Here is a 20,147-nt window from a genome sequence, read left to right on the forward strand (position 1 = left end):
TCATAGTCCATCGACAGTGTCCTTCCCTCATCTTTCTTCGCTGCTCCTCGCAGCCGTGAGTTAAGTGCAGGATTCATGCCTTTTATTTTCTGTATTGTTTAGTGATTGAAAATGCACTGCATTTTAAAGGGTTACATTCCTTTCACAGTGCCCCTAACGCTGCCCGCGGAAGCGCCTTTGCTTCTACGCGGTAATCCTTTCGGTGTCGGAGCTGTGCAGTCCTCAGACTGCTGGGTGGGACGGTGGACCCGCACACAGTTCAGGAACACAGTGTGGTCGCCGCCGGCGTTTAATTCCTGTCATGGACACGATTGCATCGGCCGGCCTCTGTATCTCCCCTGCCCTGGCCAGGAGTATCGACAGCCTGCTGGGGTCAGCCTTCTCTCACCTACGGTAGCATTGTTCCCTGAGGACTCTGCACTCCTCACATGACTGGGAAAGTACTTGAGGTCATTGACGTCTTCTGATAACGCGCTCAGGCCTGCCATGGGCTTAATAGGCCATATTCTGAGCTTTCTCTGCTGCGCCAAGTTCAATTGACTCCAATTACTGGGACACCCAACCGGGCCCGTTCTTTGCCAAGGGAATTAACTATGCAGTGACATATCCATCTCACCTTAGAAAGGGCTAGCACGTGTACTGACTGCCGAGATCATTCTACTCGATACCCTTATCAAGGGAAGTTATTTTATTCTGCCCTGAGATATAAAGGGCTGTTGATGTCCCCATCAGAATGGTGCCTCTGCCACCCCTCATTGCACTGGTGATAACCACACACTTATCAGCCACCAAAATGCAGGAGATCCATGACTCCTACAGTGAGGAGGAGGCAGTTACTTACCTCCCTATAGATGACAATTTTTGCGACATCATGGACGCATCCATCCACCGAGCTGTCTCAGAAGCACTAGTCCCTTTAGAGAATAAATTGATGATGCTGGCGGCGCAGTGCCCAAGAACCCTCGACCCAAGGGCAGAACTGAGGTGGCCCCCAACCTACAGGTAGGCCCGAGACACCTCAATATGCCAGTAAGAAGCGCGCTGGTGTAGATCTGGATGCCTTTGCCTGACTTAAACATGCCTTCCTGGACCATAGCTCCTCAGAGCCGACAGGCCCATCAACCCCCTGTGCCCCATCCCGGAGCTAGATTCCTCATACCCGGCCCCTCTTACCGGACGATGATGCTTTCCCAGGCTCAGACAACAATTTTGATTCGGATAGGCCTTGGCCACCATACTCAGCCCCCGTACCTCCTGACAATGAGGGACAGCCCTCAGCCCCAGGCCCGGTCTTGACATAGATTTCGCCACTGCTCTTTTTTTTGGCGATCGAGCCTTTAGCCAGGTGGGTGAGAGTGGATGCCCTGGAACGGGGACTGGATGCCAACCGCCTCTGACCGCATAGCATTATAGGCAGACTATATCCTCATATTTATGGCTGAGACTCGGGACTCCGGTTTCTCCAGTTCCTGCACATTTTTGGAGCATTTACAGGGGCATACTCTAAACAAATCCATTATACCCGATCAACTGCCCATCCACGGACCTGGAGTGCGCCAACGTCTTACAAACCCTTGCTAAGGTCTTCAAATATCTGATGGTATACACAACAACAATTACATAGAGGGCATGGAAACGGAACATTTAGCCTGCAAATAACAGTTGTCCCGAAATACTGAGTTCTGCCCCCCCCCCCACACCCTCCCGGGTGTCTGTTATGGGCTGCACTTCTATATTCAAGATGATAGCCCTACCTTGCCTCTTCTACCAACTACAGAATTGCCCCTTCCCCATACCTCAAACTTTCTTTAAAACATTAGAGGCAACACTAAGGAGCTTTTTTGTGGAACCATCAGATCTCCTGCATTGCCTTTTCTAAATGTTCTAAATTGACCTGCGATGGGGTTATAGCCACCCCATATATGACCTCCTATTATAGTGCATCACATTTGATCATTATCAATGAATTGTGGTACGGAGGCGCCGATGACCCAGCCTTTGCTTCTGAACGTTGGGGGATAGGAACTACTACTCTTCTGCGTCAACTCTATGGTAACCCTGAGAAGAACCTACTTCCACCAAGGTGGTACTTCAGGTCTGGCGAGACACCCACAGAGCCCTGGGGTGGTAGGGGCACCTGACCAGGGAGCCCCCCACCCCCTTTTTGGTACATGACTACTCTAAGTCAAGTAGCAGCCCTGAAGGGCTTCCATGAGTGGGAGGCAATTGGCATATATAGGTCAGGGAATGTTATGAGTAGCTTCACGCTCATGTCAATCACTGATCTCCAAGATAATTATGACATGCACAAGAGTCAATTCTTTTGCTACTTAAAATGACGCTGTGCACTGCTCCCATACATAACTCCCCTCAGTGAGCTCCTGGACTACAACCTGTGAGAAGCTGGCATGGTATATGATGTTCACTAATGTAAGTGGGCACCCTGCACCAGTCCAAACAACCCATGTGGTGATTTCAGAGGTCTTAGACAATCTTAGAAAGCTCTCTAAGTGGTAGCTGTGGAGAGCAGCCTTCAGGCTTAGTCCAGAAGGAGTGTAAAGCAGCTGGGTTTACCAGAATGCAATCTCATAGTATAGATTAGGTGAAAAGTACCACACCAAGTATTTATAAAAAACATTTATTGTATAATACTCTAGTACGTTCAAATATCTCCTACACGGAGAGGAACACAATGCATACAATACTTTAGCAAAGAAACACAGTAAATAGCATGAAATATACAGTGGGCTCCGGGGGGGACCAAACCATATACTAAGAAAGTGGTATAAGAACCACGACTCGGGCCGCGTGAGCTTTGAGCTCCCGAGACCCTCGTGCCCTCCGTCGACTATCCTGTCTCTAATCCTGTTTGCATGCATGCCATCGTGCAGATGACTTGTCAGGGAAGCGATTGATGCTACCCGCGGTCGGATCGCCCACCGGGAACCGGAGTTATGCATGGCGGAAGATTGAGGCCTATCTCCGAGGGATGCCAGGGGCTAGAGTTGGCAGGATGCCCGACCTCTAATTGAACAACAGCGGCCAGGCGAGGTGTGAACTACCGGACGGAGGTCCCTATCCTTTCACTTTCACTTTCTCGCCCTTTGTTGGTCCTGCCCAGGGAGTGCTCTCGGCTGCTTTATTATCATTTGTACGCTCTGCACGCTACTCTGGCGGCCCATCGCAGGACTGCGCACTCCTGCCTCCTTTCGCTGAGAGAGGGTCGTCCTGTTTGAACCGACCTGCTTGAGCCAACCATGTCGGGCAAAGCAGAGGTGGATCGGCTGAAGCCTAAGGCCACCAGGCGGGGAGCCTATACTCAGGCCAATAATATGGACCGCTACGCCCAGCAGAAGGGGTCACCGGGTGGACCGAGCCAGTCGCCGGATGCACAGAAGACTGCCTCACCCTTGGCCCCGGAGCTCTCGCTCCAGGATGTCATGGGCGCGCTCGAAGGGCTGCAGACTTCGATTGGGAGACAGTTTGATGCCCTGGCGCACAAAGTGGATGCCATCTTGGTGGACGTTAATCTGATCCGCGCGGATTTGGGCAAAACGAATGAACGAGTTAAAACCCTGGACCTCAAGACCACGGGCCTCGCTGATGATGTCTCGGAACTACAGACCGAGGTCCGTAAGTTGCGGACCGAGAGTGATCTCGCCGCCCGTCGGCTGGAGGACTTTGAGAGCCGGGCCAGGCGCAACAACGTGCGCGTTATCGGGGTCCCGGAGTCCTCGGACGAGACTTCTGTAGACCTGCTAGTGGAGGACTTGGTGCTTAACCATCTGCAGCCTAAGGGTCTTGGAAAGTTTTTCGCAGTTGAGAGGGCCCATAGGGTGCCGGGTGGTAGGCCCAAGGTGGGAGCCCCACCGAGGCCGATTGTCGCCCGGCTCTTTCATTTTCGAGATCGGGACGCTATCCTGCAAGCATCGAGGGTGACGGGCCCGGTCCCCTTCCAGAACGCGTCGGTGAATTTCTATCCTGACTTCACCCAGCAGGTGCAGAGGCAGAGGCAGGGCTTCCTGGGGGTGAAGAGGCGGCTTCGGGAGAGGGAACTGAAATATGCCATGCTCTTCCCTGCCAGACTACGTGTGGTGTACGAAGACCGAACATTCTTTTTTGAGTCGCTTGTCATGGCCGATGAATGGCTGGACGCTCTGCCCCGACGACGGACGGGAGAGGACACTGCCGCAGACGGGGACAGTGGCCGGGATGAACAAGGTTGATGTCTTCGTAACCGGACTGACTCGATTTGACTCTAGCTAATGACTTGAACAGAATGCAGTAAATACGGAGGGTTGTGGGAGGACGAGGGGAGCTCTTTCCTCCCTTAGGGTACTTTTTGTAGATTTTGGGTTTGGTAGGGCGACAGGCACACTGCAAGTTGGGGGGGCTTTGTAAGCTGCAGCAGGGGTGCAGGGTGGGGGGGATAGTTGGGATTTTGGGTTTGTTGTTGGGGGGTTTGTTTCTGCAAGGCGTATTGATTATTTTCAGGACTGTTCCATGGTGGCTCTTCGGGTGTGGGGTGGGCCTCCTTACGTTTGGGGATGGGGGGTAGGGGTTTAAGTGTTATTAGCTGGAATGTTAATGGTTTGGGGGATCGCATTAAGCGCGGGATTGTTTTGCAATTCTTGAAACGGTCCTTGCCGGATGTTGCCCTACTGCAGGAGACGCACCTTATAGGTAACACGTGCTATGCTCTTAATAGGAAGGGTTATAAATTCATAGCTCATTCGGGATTTTCCTCTGGGTCCAGGGGTGTGGGCATCCTAGTCAGAGCCTCGCTACCATTTGAGGTGGACTCCACCATTGTTGACGATAGGGGGAGGTTTGTGGCGGTGGCGGGGCGGTGTGAAGGAAGAACTTTGGTTTTAGTTTCGGTTTATGTCCCGCCGGCCCTGCAGGCCTCCACGTTTACAGATCTGGGTAGGGCCTTGCTGGATCTCCCGGGTGGTATGCTTGTGGTGGGGGGTGATTTCAATGCTGTCGGCTCTGGGCTGCTGGATAGATACCCGCCCAGAGACACAGGGGGGGCTCAGAAGTGGCTTCCAGACTTTCTTGACACACTTGGCCTGATAGACTGCTGGAGGCTCCGGCACCCCACACAGAGCCAATACACCTTCCACTCCGGAGCGCATGGTAGCCTCTCTAGGATTGATTACCTGCTCACTCTGGCTGCGCACGCCTCAATGGTGTCCGAGGCCAGGCACATGGACCATTCGCCAGTGTGGGTCAGGCTGGATGTTGGCCGTGAGGGAGGGGGAAGGGTGGCTCCTATTAACCCTTGGTACTTCCGAGACCCCAAGATGCGCAGCGCACTGGTGAAGACAGTTAATTTTTTCAAGGACAATTAGGGATCCGTGGACTCGGCAGTGTCGCTGTGGGAAGCATTTAAGACCGTGCTGCGAGGGGAGGCCCTCTCCCTTGTAGTGGCGGCCAAGCGGCGGAGAGATGGCGAGGTTATGCAGGTTGAGGAGGAGATCGTGGCTTTGGAGGGAGCGCTAGAGGATGAGGTTACAGAGGCCTCACTGCATGAGCTGAGCTTGAAGCAAGCCGAGTATAAGGACCTGGTGACGAATGCCGCTAAGACCCTCAGTAGGGAACAGCAGGGCCGCTTGTATGATGTTGGTGACAAGGCCGGGAAACTCCTAGCTTGGCTGGACAAAAAAGAACGGGTTAATAGAGTAGTGCCGGAGTTGACGGGAGAGGGGGGGAGAGGTGATTGTGGAACCTGAGAGGATTGTACAGTGCTTCACGGACTATTTCCGTATGGTTTATGCCTCAGTGTCGGATAGGCCGCTCGAGGACTCGCGTGACCTCTTGCGTGATATCGCTTTGCCCTGTCTTTCCGACGTAGATAGGGACGATCTGGATGGAGACATAACGGTCGATGAGGTGGCGGGAGCTATCCGCGCGCTGAACTCGGGCAAGGCCTCGGGCCCGAATGGCTTGCCAATTGACCTGTATAAGCTGTTTCCGGATAGGGTTGCCCCACACCTGCGCGCCATGTTCGTGGAGGCGCGGGGGAGTGGGACCCTCCCGTTGGATCAGCGACTGGCGACAATTGTTGTTATACACAAAGATGGTAAACCCCGAGATAAGTGTGCCTCATATAGGCCTATCTCACTTCTTAACGCCGAGCCGAAGATTCTGGCTAAAGTCCTTGCGGCCCGATTGATCAGGGTACTTGGAGACCTGATCCATCCGGATCAATCCGGTTTCATTCCACATCGTAACACTGCGTTAAACCTTCGGCGCCTTCATGGTGTAATCGCCAGGGCGGGCACGCTGCGTGAACCAGCTGTTGTGGCGTCTCTCGATGCCACAATGGCCTTTGATACGGTGGAATGGGCATATTTGTGGGCTGTGCTGGCCAAGTTCGGCTTTGGCCATGGTTTTGTGAGCTGGGTGAGGTTGCTGTATGAGGGACCCCTTGCGAGTGTGGTGGTAAATGGCCGGGCGTCGACTCCGTTTCAGCTTGGGAGGGGCACTCGGCAAGGTTGCCCCCTGTCGCCATTGTTGTTCGCCCTCGCCCTTGAGCCACTGGCGGCGTGGATACGCTGGAACCCGGATATACGGGGACTTAGATGGTCGCCCGAACACGAGGACCGCATTTCACTATATGCTGATGACATCCTGTTGTATCTTGCCTCGCCCAAGAAATCACTGATAGTGGTCTGCGACGTTCTTACATCTTTCGGTAGGAATTCGGGTCTCGTCATCAACTGGAGTAAATCGTATCTATATGTTCTGAGTGGCGAGGTTCCACCGATCCCGCGAACTTGTTCGATCCAGATCGCTCAGCAGGGCTTCGTGTATCTGAGGATCTTTATCTCCACGGACTCCGCTTTGCGGTATGAGAGGAACCTGCTCCCCCCCCCCCCTAGCGCGCCTGCGGCGGGATGTAGAGGGCTGGCGGAGGCTGCCGCTCTCCCTCGTTGGGCGCGCTGCCTTGTTCAAAATGATGTCTCTTCCCCGGTTCCTCTACGCATTGCAGAATACTCTAGATTGGGTACCGGCCAAATACTTTCGGGAGATCGAAAGCCTCCAACGAACGTTGTTGTGGGACGGGCGGCCGCGAATAGCAATTGCTAAGTTGACGCTTCCATGGTATGATGGGGGTATTGCGCTTCCAGACATCCGACGCTACTATTGGGCCACCCAGCTGAGCGCGATTAATCATGGTCTCTATGGCCCTGCCCTCAGCCCTGGTTATGCCATGGATAGGTGGTTGCTGCGTGGTGGTAACTATCACAGGGCGTTGTACTCGCGGTCCCTGGACTCGTCCCTCACGGGGCCCACTAGGGTGGCGGTGCGTGTGTGGAAGATGGCAACTGACTCGTTGGGCTGGAAGGATAGGCTCACCCTCGCTACCCCGCTGTTTGAATCTGAAAGATTGGGTAGGCTTTGGCATACAAAAGGTTTTGATAAATGGGACCTGATCGGCATCTCCAGGGTCGGAGATGTGCTGATTAAGGGGAGGGTGAAGTCCTTTGAAGAGTTGCAGAAGGAGTATGAGCTGGGGACTTCCGAGTTTTTCCGCTATGTTCAGGTGCGTCATGCCCTCCGGTCAGTCCTCGTGGAGGGTGAGAAGGTGCCTGAGTCCTCCCCTTTGGAGGACCGGATCCTTGATGGCCATATGCCTGAGAGCACGATCTCGCTCATCTACAAGAAATTGATAAACGTCTGGGCGGATACGCTTCTGGGGCTGCGGGACCTGTGGACTAGGGATGGACTCGAGTTGGATGATGAGGATTGGCAGTCTGCTGTTTCCTCTCCCAAGGAGGTTGCGATCCCGTCGCGTCTGAGGCTGGTGCAGCTCAAAATACTGCATCGAGTGTATGTGACGGGGCCAAGGCTGGTTCATATGGGATTCTCTGAGGAAGGCCTATGTAGGAGGGGATGTGGTATGGTGGGTACTTTCCTGCATATCATCTGGGAATGTGGTGTCATCACGGAATTCTGGAGGAGAGTCCATGCAGTGATGGGGGAGGTGACGGGCATTGCTATGCAGCCGGAAGCGCGGTGTTGTCTCCTGAATGTCTGGGGGCCCACTGATCACGATGCGGCGCAGACCCAATGGGTGACTCTGGGTAACATGGTCGCTAAGAGAGACATCGCGCGATTGTGGGGCTCCGTGGGGCCCCCCACATTGACCGCATGGAAAGAAAATATGGATTGGAGTATGCTCAGGGAAAAGACAGTATATTGCGCTAGAGGCCGCCCTCGGAAGTGGTACGCCATCTGGGGGCGGTGGAATCAATACAGGGGGGGAATTTGTCTTGCCCCTGATTTGGATCCCCCCGAGGAACAGCTTTCTTCTTGACATTCTTTCCAGCCCAGTATATAAGATGTGATGATTAATTGACTTCTTGGACCTCTGCTGTCCCCCTTCTTCCTCTTATCACAGTACTGTGACTGTTAGATGATTGGGGTCCGGCCTCCCCTGGGGGGCTATCACCATGGGCATTCAGTGTTCTTGCCTTGCTGGGGTTTGTTGTGTGTTTGTGTTTACTTAAAAATGGAATCTTTTCACTGCTCCTTTAATGCAATGTGGACGCTTCTTTGTCCTTCTCTATCGAAGCTGCTGAACCTCCGGGTTGTCGGCTGAATAGCTGTGTCCAGACTCTTGGAGAAATAAAGGTTTTTAAAAAAAAAAAAAAAAAAAAAAGAACCACGACTCGGATCAAGACAGGGTCGAGAGGATGTAGAAGTGCTCGGGACCCAAGGAACCACCCATGGTGAGTAGATGGGGACCCCCACGGAGAGCGTGTGCAGTGTGGAAACACAACAGCGAACTCCGTACTACTCTGTGCAAATCGAGGTTGGATTTTTAAAGATTAAGGACCCTACCCAGTGGACCCTGAAGAAACCCCTTGGAAGACAGAAGGGTGGAGAGCCACCCCACCCGTGAATACCCTAGTACCCACATTACCTACACCAGAGAAGCTGGGTCCATACGTGTGAAGTGGTGTCGTAAACCTCCGTCGAACCCAATGAAGAACTTCAGAAAAGTGCCGCTGTTGCAGAAGGAGAAAATGTCTGGTGGAGTCCGAAGGTGGATTCTAGTTAAGAGGTACCTGCAAGCAGAGGCGACAGTCTGTCATTCAGGAGCGACCAGCTGACTTGGAAGACGAATGCCCTCCGATGTCGGGTGTTGCACGATTGGTGACGATGACCTTGATTCTGCAGCTGTGAGGACTAGGATCTGTGCACGAGCTGTCCCACGAAGGATGTAGAGTGCTGTGGGGTTGGTGTCGGTGAACACCAACAAGCCTTGGCAAATGCAACCAAAGCAGGAAGTGAAGGAGCATCGTCGGGACCAGCAAGGTCCAGGGGACTCACCACAAGCAGGGGAGTCAGGACATGCCCGAGCAATTAGGGGAGCCCAAAAGAAACAAGTGTGTCCCTCAAGTGGACCCACAGGCCGGAGGCACTGGAGTCGCGAGAGGACCTCAAGCAGCTCACCAAAAGATGCAGGCCACGATGCACACGAAGTGGTGTGGCTGAAGATTCTGGTCACTGGAGGTGCTCGAGGTTGGGGCTACCTGGACCCTGAAGATCTTCTTGGAAGGAAGCCAACAAGCCTTTGCAACTGCAAGTTGAAGTGGTGCACAGGGGTTCGGTTGTTGCTACACCCACAAGGGATACTGGCCTCAAACTTGGTGAGAGGGCAGGCCAGTCCTCGGAAGCTGTGGAAAACCACCATCTGTGTTGCAGAACCTCAAGGAGTTCGGAGAAGCTCAGGCTCAGCAGATCGTTCAACTTAATTGCGGTGCCTGCAAATGCAGGGGAGTTTTCTTTGATGTTTCACAGATCTTGCAAGGTTCCTGTATGATGCACAGGCACAGACGATGCAGCAGACTGGAAGGGAGACAGTCAGCCCCAAACGAAGTCCAGAGTGCCCAGACGGTAGAAGAAGTGCTGTCTGATCTGAATCCTATCCCACAACGAATCTAGGTACCTACAACCATGTAAGCACTTAAGTACCCTAGAGAAAGGTTTGGAAAGATTCAGGGTCTGGACAGGGGGGAGGTTACTCCCATGTCCTTTGTTCAGTTTCACGCCAGAGTGGGAGCAAACTGCTCCCAGGATTGGTTTGGACTATGCACAAGGACACCAAATGTGCCCCTTTTGTAGACGGAGTGTGGCTAGCAAGCGCACCCACCCCACCCAATACACTAAATCCTGTCTGGGAGGTGCTCACGCCTCCCTGTGACAGGATGCTTATTGTTCTGCTTTCCCCTGCTTGAGCTTGGCTCAGCAGCAGGAGGGGAGAATCGTATATCTGGTCGGCAGCAACCATTTTGTGCTGTCGGGGTCAAGGTGGCTGGTACCAGGAACACTGAGAGCCTAACGGAGGGCTCTTCCAGTGCTTGGAATCCTACTTCCCACAACTTTTATTGTGTAGGGGTATGATTCCAACATGTTTGATACCAAAAATGATAGGATTCGTTGCAGCCAGTTTCAAGATGGTCATTGCGTTATTACGCGGTGCCCCTCTATATAGTATATGGCTGCTTCACTGACAACCTGGGAAAATGGACTCCGCAGGCTGCAGGGATGTGCTGCTCATGCAGGAGCACCCTCTCACTTAGAACCAAGCACCCTGCCTTCAGGATTGCAAAGGCCTGCTATAGGGGTGACTTATAGGTTTTAAGTACAGTGACCCTAGATATAGGAAACCTATATCTTTAGTAAGAGGCTGCAATGGCAGGCCTGTAGTTCTATTTTGAATGGTCTCTCATGGGTGGCATAATACATGCTTCAGTCCATGGGAGACCTCTGGGGGTACTTATGCCCTGGGTACATGGGTACCATATACTAGGGACTTATAAGGGTACCCCAGTGTCCAATCTGGGGATGTATCTAGGTACTGAACACAACCATTTAGGGAGAAAGCAGTTAGACTGGGGTCCGGATTAGCAGACTAGTCAAAATTCAGCTCAGCACCAGGCAAAAAGTGGAGGTAACTATAGAAGCAGATCCTACTTTCCTACACAACCCCATTGAGGCCAAACTCCTATTAGAGGAACTGGCTACCCACAAGATTTTGAAGGTCTACCACAGTCTCGTGATCAACTCCAAAGAATCATTCCCCACTCGTGAGAGCATCATGGGTTGCAAACTTGGGCCCCGTAACGGATTACGACGGGACGGAGGTGCTGGTATCCCCTAGGGAGCCAGCATTTGCCTCAAAAAACCGACTTATTCAACCCCAATATTTACTTCAGGTATATTTCACATGGAAACAGCTATGGAGAATGGGTGTGGTAACCTCCTCGCTGTGCCTGCATCGTGGAATAAGCATGGGAACATTTCTCCACACAGTGTGGGAATGTGGGGCCCTGAGGCCTTTCTGGGAGGGTGTGTTTAACTGCTTAGGCCAAGTTTTAGGGTGGGGCCTACCTAGAGATCGTAAGCTTATCTTATTACACATCACCTTGGAAGTCGACAGTATCTGATATCAGGCAGCCCTCATACGGCTGCGGTTGGTGGCTAAACATAATATTGCTAGGTTGTGGAAAGACGCACATTCCTTGAACGTGGAGACATTGAAGGTGAGGCTTGACAGACTCATGAGTCGAGAAATTTCCATTTATGCCGTGCAAGGCTGCCCGCAGAAACACAACAACATATGGGCATTGTGGGCCCAATACAGCGGGATCCCCCTGGCATGGCAAGAGTCCATCCTCTTCATCGATGAAGAAGTTAGGTCATTTGGGGACAAGTAGACTCTAGGAGCTGGGGGGTTGGGGTTGGACGAGAACCGGGATCACTGCCACTAGACAATTTATGTACATAGAGGATATCTGGGGTGGATGGGGGTGGAGGAGGGATTTTAATGGTAAACTCATATAAGTAATAGTGACTTATGCTGCCAATGTCGATGTCTGTGATATATCTAATAAAATGTGTTATAAAACAAATTAAGAATTATGTAATGATTCTTGTGTCGTTTTTTCTGCTATGATGTATATTGGCTAATTTCAAACCAATAGCACCCCCACCCCCAAACATATAGTACCTCTGTAGGCTCTATCTGTGCAAATTAGTATAAAGAAGTAAGTCGGTAGGGATGAACCTGCTCAGTGAGTTGTAGCTTTTGCAGGGGCACTGACACAGACTATTCAAGTCTCTCTTTTATTCCTAATAATAACCCCATCCGAGGACACTACCCTGCACAAACAGAGTTCCTTCTGATCGCACTCATACAGTGCTGTATTCCTGTCAAGTAAAAACTAGAATGGGTAACCCAATAAACCCTTCACGGCTTGGGTGCTGTAAGATAAACAGGTAAATGTTCAACATTTACTAATTAACTTGGCAATTGAAAGAGACCTAGTTGGACTCAACCTCAAGAGTGTACTACTTCCCATGGGACACACAAAATAAAGGGTATTATTATGCTGGTCAAGGAGTGTCTGGCCATACAACTGTTTTTGATATTTGTGGATTGCCTGCATAACTGAGAGCTGAGTGGGTCACACTGAGTGAAGGGAGAGACAGGTTCACATGTGCAATTCAAAATGTTTTTTGATTTTGTAAATGTCACAGGTAAGGGGGGCCTAGGCTCATCTCAGGAAGGAGATGTGGCTGCTTAGAGAATCATGAAGAGTACAGCTAGAGGCTCTGTGGTAACATTTTGATACACATATAACGGTGGCTGGCATCCCGGTGTGCACCTCTAGTCACTCCCATGGCCTGTGTTGTCGGGATATCAGATTTGGAGTCACTCCTGCTGTGATAGACTACTTTCTAGAGGAAGTGCGGAGTAGAGGAGAAGGCACTTCAAAAGGAAGCAGACCCTCAATACAAACTTTAAATACTCAGATCCTAAATGACATTTGGTGTCTGGAAACGGACTACAAGAAGGGAAGCTTGCCACCCCCCAAAATGTCAAGCAGCCAGTCGGGTTGTGCGAGAAGGAGAAGCCTGACTAGACTTCTGCCTGTGACCAGACCGGGGGGTTAAGGCCTGCTGGTCTCCCAGCTGGGTGAGGGGACATCACCCAGGAAAAATCCAAGACCACCGGCCTCTGGAGCAGCAGCACCTGCCTGCTTGCCTAAACCAGTGTGCCCTGTGAGGAAGAGGTGACTGCTGGAGGGAGCAAAGTTCTGTGAGGGATCCTTACGAGTGAATTCCCGCAGCGAGCTGTGAGGAGAGGACAACCGTGCCGATAAGGCCATCACCCATGTGCAATATGCAAGTTGTGACCCTATATGCCAGAGAGGGCCGCCTGAAGTTAGCCTTGCCAATCAGGCCATTGCCCGTGTGCAGTGCAGGGTTGGCTACCTCATATCAGACTGTTGCGAAAGTGTGGAGTAGGTGCGGTGACCCTGTATGTTAGAGGGGCCACCGGAAAGGGCAGGGATCATAGTCTGGTTGGTGCAGTTGTTGTGAAGAGAGGCCGCTGTGGTGACCTGTATGGGCCTGAGCCCTGACTGAGGATTGGAACAAGAAGCCATCAAATCCATCCCCCTTGCCCAACTCCCCACCTGTGGGAAGGATAAAAGAAACTTACAGTTTCATCGGTGGAGTGCCAAGAACACCCAGCCGCTGCCCCTGCAGAGCAGTAAGTGCTACTTATTGAAGACAGCCGCTGAATCTTTCATGCCTGCGAGTGAGACTCTTTTGGAGACTCCGGTTGTGCAATCCCTGCTGGTTCGGATAAGACTGAAAGGCCCTGGGGAAACTTGTCTGCCAGATCGCGCTTTGGTGGTGGAACGCCCTGGACTTTTCTAAAAGAGTTGTAGTGGAACTCCTGAGACTTGGACTGCTATTTGGTCCAAAATACTACTTTTGTCATGAAAGATAGTATTTGACTGGACAATCATTTTTTGCTGTGATTGGACATACTTTGAGTTGTGAGCCTGTGTTCAACCGCCTATAATGCAACAAAGAGAGGGCCCCTGTAGAGAACTGATGAAAGGCAGGAGAATCAGTAGAAAATACACAACGATAAAATACAAAGTTTCCTGCCTATATATGTTTTTGGTTGGCGGAAATTCTCACCATCTTATCAACGCTCACAAGGTGTCTTAAAGGAGCCAAGAAGCATATACAACTGTCACTATAGCAGAGACAAATAGGTATATATTGGAACAACTTATAGAAATCCGGTAAACAGTCTAATTTTTTAAATTTTTATCAGTAATATTTTTATATCTATGGAAACATTAATTTTATAATTTATTATAAAACCTATATCTACTTGTATATGGCAGGAATAACAAACAAGGATATCAAGCCCCAAGAAAACCTTTATAAAACCTTCTAATCATACAATCAAAACTTCACTCACTCATACAATCATTCATTCACATACAAGAAAGAAAAAAATGTTAAAGTCGTGACCCTATATGCCTTCATGCTACCGTCGCAAAAAATCAGCGTGACGTGCCGATGTTTACCTGCTTGCGGACCTCTTCTCACTGAGTTTTCATGTAACTGTGGAATTCCGCAGAGTGAAACTCCACAAGCTTCGCCCACCCCTGGTTGTGACCCGGAGTGGCTGTCTCCTGGACTGTGCTATCGCAGTCCCCGTTTCACGGAGGGGCCATGGTGAAGAGAAGGGCCGTCGCCTTGGAGCAGCATGTCCTATTGCAGCCTAGTATGTATATGACCTGCAGAAGAGCACCGATTCCATCACCTGAGACAGCCCGCTGGGCTTAGGAGGACTTACCATATGATAGGAGGAGCGCTATGGATGCCTTTCTCCTTGCCACAGCATCCAAACTTCTTCTCACCCCTGGGCCTGCCGAACTGCAGCTCCAAGCAAAAGAGAGCAAAAATGATTGCCAGGCCATGGAGCCTCTGGGGAAACTTGCTCTGACTAAGAGCGCGGCAGTGCTGGGAAACTTTGACTTTTAAGAAGCTATCATGGAACTTCTGAGACTTGTACATTCTATTGTGGCCTTACCTGAATCATTGATCGCATGGCATGAATGGGAAATAACCACAGTTTGTAGATAAAGAAGTGGGACTTAGGGGCGTACCCGGACGATGCTAGAGTGCTGGACTTACAAAGAATGTTTATTATATGCTGTGTGCTGTATTTCACTTGTGTTCCTATATAAATACTATTTTGTATCATAAAAGCAAGTATCGGGCTGGACATTCATTTATTGGGGTTGCGGAGAGTGTTTTGAGTTGTGAGTTTGTGTTCACCTTTCATCTAACCGCACCCGAGAAACTTAAAAGGCCACAACTCCCACGGTTGGGCCCAGTAGATCCTGCTTACCCTGTGGCCTTCTGAAAGGGATTCTGACAGCTACATTATAGTCTAATTTGCTTTGGTTACTCCTTCCTGCTGTGTCTTGTAGATGAATGTGTGCTTCTCTGCCGACTTGATGACCATTTATCCATCTATGTAAAGCCCCTGGTTACCCATTTTGGATCACGTGAGTGCTGTATAATCCTCAAAATAAAAAATATAACACACGTGTAAAGATGAGAATACATGTTTAGCTTTAATAGAGTAAGGTAAGAAGAGCGAAGAAATAGTGAAACTTGAAGAAAAGCTTAGAACTTGGGGATTTTATTTTTTTGGAGTGAAATTGAAAATGTTTGCTTCCTCCAGTACAAAGGTGTTTGAAGAAAATTACTTGTCCTGTGAAGTGTAAAAAAAATAGGAATTTCTTCTGGCGCTGCTGTGGCTTTTCTGACCAGAGACAGCTAGACTCTGAAAATCTTGATCACGCCCACTTCAGTGCGCCTTATTCTGCTGAAGACAAGGGTTCTGGATAGCCCAAACCCGCCGTAAGAGGAAGGCGGGGCCAGCATCGGCCCCGCCGCCATTATGGTGGTCGGCCGTGCCCCCACCGGAACCGCGCCCCCAATCCTGGTCTCTCGCCGGCGCTGGTGGACATGCCCCGGAAGTGATTGAATCACTTCCGGGTCATGTGAGGCTCCCCCGCGCCCCGGAAGTGATCTGATCACTTCCTGGGGCGTGGGCGACCCTCGGGTCCTTTAAAGCCGGGGGGAGCCCAAGAGACGATCTCTTTTCTCCCCCTGGTAGCACATCAGTTGCATGTGCCACACCTCCCTCGGGAGGATCTTTTACCGCTTTTTTTACTTGTTTTTCTGCAGGTCATTCAGCTCGGCGCTACTGCGGATCGACTGGCGGACGAGGTGGCAGTCTTTCGCGTTTTTCGGCGGTTCGGCGCGTTCGGAGGACAAGCGGAGGGGACATTTGAAGCGAGCCAGGGTCGGCTGCAGCTTCGTAGGCGTGCGGCGGACTCGGTTAATTTCCCGTTCTGAGCTGATTCGTGGTGGGGGACGCGGGCTCCGTTTGACGGAGGAAGGCGCGGTGTGTATCGCTGTGGTTTTACAGGCACTACGTGGATCGTGTGAAAGCAGCTCCAGGTGCTGACAGGTGCCTTCTCATCGGTGTGACGTGGCAGTAACCATCAGAGGGTGCCTGAGGACACGGTCAGAGGACTGCACCCCGGCGCTGCTGGGAGTCAAGCGGGTTGGAGCCTGTGCCCACCTGCCCTGCTGGGCTAGCCAGTAGTGAGGCTCTGGTAGTGAGGGTGAAGTGGCCCGCGTGTTTCCTCCATCAAAACATTGGTCAAATTTGGTACAGGTAGTAGTGTAGTCATGCCCCCGAAGGCTAAACGTGGCGAGCGGCGCCCGGGTATAGCGACTGTTTTAGACGCGCTCATGAGGAAGATTGGGGAGATGGATAGTACCATGGCACAGCTGGCAGAGAGGCTAGATGCGCAGGAAGGGCCATCTGGGAGGTCGCGCAGGGACGCTTTACCTCCAAGGGAAGCTTTTCCTCCCTTGCCAAGGAAGAGTAGGGCTAAGAAAGGCCCGCGGGTTGTCCCCGGTAATGGTGGGGCCCCAGTTTTGCCTGTAATTCCCGCATTCCCTAATGCACCGGCAGGCGAGCCTCTTCCTGTTGACCCGGTGGGGGGGGGGCTGTTCCTTTGCTCCCCGCGACGCCTGTTATCCCGCCACCGGCACCTGCGCCCCCTATCCCCACTCCCGCGCCAGCGGTGCCAGTACCAGCAGTTCCGGTGCCAGCGGTGCCTGATCTTTCTTTACCTGTTCCCCCTGCACCTGCAAATCCTATCCCGGCGCCAACACTGCCAGTCCCGGTGCTGCCTGCACTTTCGGTACCTCTTCCTCCCGCACCTGGGGGGGTGCCAACACTGCCTCCCGATTTTGTTTCCAGTTTAGCAGCTGTGCTTCCCTGGCTGGGGGGCATGGGTTTGAACGTGAGTGCGGCGGGTGTTGTCGGGGCGGACGCGTTGGAAAGGGCGAAGCAGCTTATCGATCTAGCGAAGCCTAAGGACGTGCCGGCGGTCGGGGCCCCCAAGGAAACCCCGGGATCTTCGCAGGGTAAGCCACAGACGTTGCCAATGTTGGGCATGGGTGAGGCACGCACGTCTTACGAATCTCTCTCGCGCCACCTGTCGCAGGAGGTGAAGGAGAGAATTTGGAAAGGGACATATATCGATATTTTTTCACTCCTGATAGATGAGGTGGAGAGGGAGGAAATGAAGAGAAAAAAGGATTATATGCCTGCGCGTGAGTGGGCTAATGAAATGTTGAAATACAGGGTTGAGGAGAACATTAGGCATTGGATGCTGGCATACAACATCTACATGGCAGTGGTGACAGAGCGTTTCCCTGAGGAGGCACCTGCGATGGCTTGCTATATGTCTAGGATTAGCACGGCGCAGGCGACAAAAGGGGGCTCGGGTTGGTTGGAGTATGACAAGGAGTTTAGGCGCATCAGGGCTTCTGATCCTACGTTAAAGTGGAATCAGGTGGAGGGAATCTCATGGTTGGATCATGTGGGCGGCCTTTCAACGGAGGCTGCCAGTGACCCGCCGAAACCTCAGCCCTTTCGGGCGTTCCCCCCAGCTGCGCAGGGCGGGGGGGGGGTGGAAAGAAGGGATGTTGCTGGGATTACAACAGACGCTCCTGCGTTCGGGCACCAGGGACATGCAGATTTAGGCATGCATGCAGTTTCTGTGGCAACTCAGGGCATGGCGAGGCTAAGTGCCTTAAGAAGCAGAAAGATAGGGGGGGGAAGAAACCAGACGGTAGGGGTTTCCACCAGAGCTAGGACACCCATCCTCCTCCACGCCATGATGCCCTGGTTAAATAGATATAAGTGCGTGACCTCAGCAAAAACCTTAATTGGGGGTTTCAGAGACGGTTTTAGAATACCAGTGGAGAATTTTGTGGGTCCCTCGTTCTGCAGGAATCAAGTATCGGTCACCCAGAATGCCGGGGTTGCAGCAGCCAAGATTGGAAAGGAATGTAGATTGGGGAGAGTGGCAGGGCCCTTTGACAGCATACCTGTGCATAATTTCGTTTGTTCCCCCCTGGGGGTAGTCCCAAAGAAGGAACCTGGAGAGTTTAGGCTGATTCATAATTTATCGGCGCCACGGGGGCAGTCTGTGAACGACTCCATTGATGATGATTGCTGCTCTGTGCGTTATGCATCTATTGATCAGGCTATTGAAATGCTGAGGGGTCTGGGCCGGGTGCACTTTTGGCGAAATCAGACATAGAGTCTGCCTTCAGGCTCCTGCCCGTACACCCGAGCGATTTTCACCTCCTGGGCTTCCAGTTTGGGGGCAAGTTTTTCATGGACATGTGCATGCCAATGGGGTGTTCGGTGTCATGTGCCTACTTTGAAATGTTTAGTACGTTCTTAGAGTAGGCTTTCAGACAGGTGACAGGCCATGGGCATGTGCTGCATTACCTTGATGACTTTCTCTTCCTGGGGCCACCAGGGGGCGCAGGGTGTGGGCAGGCGCTGGAGCAGTTCTGTGCATTAATGAGGAGCTTTGGGGTACCCCTAGCGCAAGGAAAAACCGTGGGCCCCTCCCCGGTAATTGAGTTCTTAGGGATTGAACTGGACTCATTCGCGGGGTGCTCACGGCTTCCCGCTGACAAAGTGGCTAGGTTTGGGGAGACACTGAGGCAATGTCTGGAAGCTAAAAGGGTAACGTTGCACCAGCTACAACAGATGGTAGGGCAGTTGAACTTTGCACTACGCATTATACCTATGGCACGCCCCTTTTCAAGGTCCATTGCACAGGCGATGTCAGGCCTTAAACAGAAACACCACCACACCAGATTGAGCAGCGAGGTCAAGCAGGATATGCGGATTTGGTTAGCATTTCTGCGGGACTTCAATGGCTCTGTCCTGTGGCCCGGCCCTGTCACTTCTTGCATGGAGTTGGGTTTAATGACAGACTCCGCGGGCAGTGAGGGGTTTGGCGCCATTCTGGGCATTCAGTGGGTGGCGCAGCGTTGGCCAACATGGTGGGTGGACAATGGACTCACGGCTAACATTGGTTTCCTGGAACTATTCCCCATTTAGGTGGCGTTGTGGGTCTGGCCGGAGCAGCTACGCAACAAAGCAGTGGTGTTCTGGTCTGATAACATGACAGTAGTGGAGTGTATAAATAACCAGGTGGCAAAATGTAAAATGATCTTGCGTTTGATTAAGGAAATAGTGTTGAGATGCCTCCAGCTGAATTTGCATTTTAGGGCGAAACATGTCCCGGGGGTGTTGAATCATGCTGCTGACGCTCTGTCTTGTTTCAAGATGCAGGTTTTCAGAGCACATCTCCCGGGAGCAGCACCATGCCCAGCGCCTTTTCCTGAACAGCTCTGGCAGATTGGTGCCCACACTTACCAGACTTGGTGGCAGCGAGCCTAGCACCAGGAACAAGAAAGGCATACGAAGGGGCGTTTGGTGCATATTGTAATTTCCTACAGAATCAGGGTGGCACACATTGGGCTGATTCTGCCGGGGTTTGCTGCTTCTTGCAAGCCCTGCGGGATGACGGCAAGTCGGTTGGGGTGGCTAGGAGACACATAGCAGCAATTTCATTCTTTGCACAGATGGGCGGCGGGCGGGACCCTACGCAGTCATTCATAGTGCGTAAGGCATTGAAGGGTTGGCAGCGTATGCAGGGGACCGCGCCGGAAACTAGACGCCCTATAGGTTTGAATACCCTGACTGCAGTCTTGGCAGCGTTAGAACAGATCTGCAATGACGTTTTTGAATGCTTATTGTTCATGGCAGCCTTTACTTTGGCTTTCTATGGGGCCTTTAGAGTAGGGGAATTAGTGGCTAACAACAAAAGGGACCTGGAGGGTGGTTTACAGCT

The sequence above is a fragment of the Triturus cristatus genome, chromosome 9 (genome assembly GCF_964204655.1).
Source record: "Triturus cristatus chromosome 9, aTriCri1.1, whole genome shotgun sequence".
NCBI classification, from domain to species: Eukaryota; Metazoa; Chordata; class Amphibia; order Caudata; family Salamandridae; genus Triturus; species Triturus cristatus.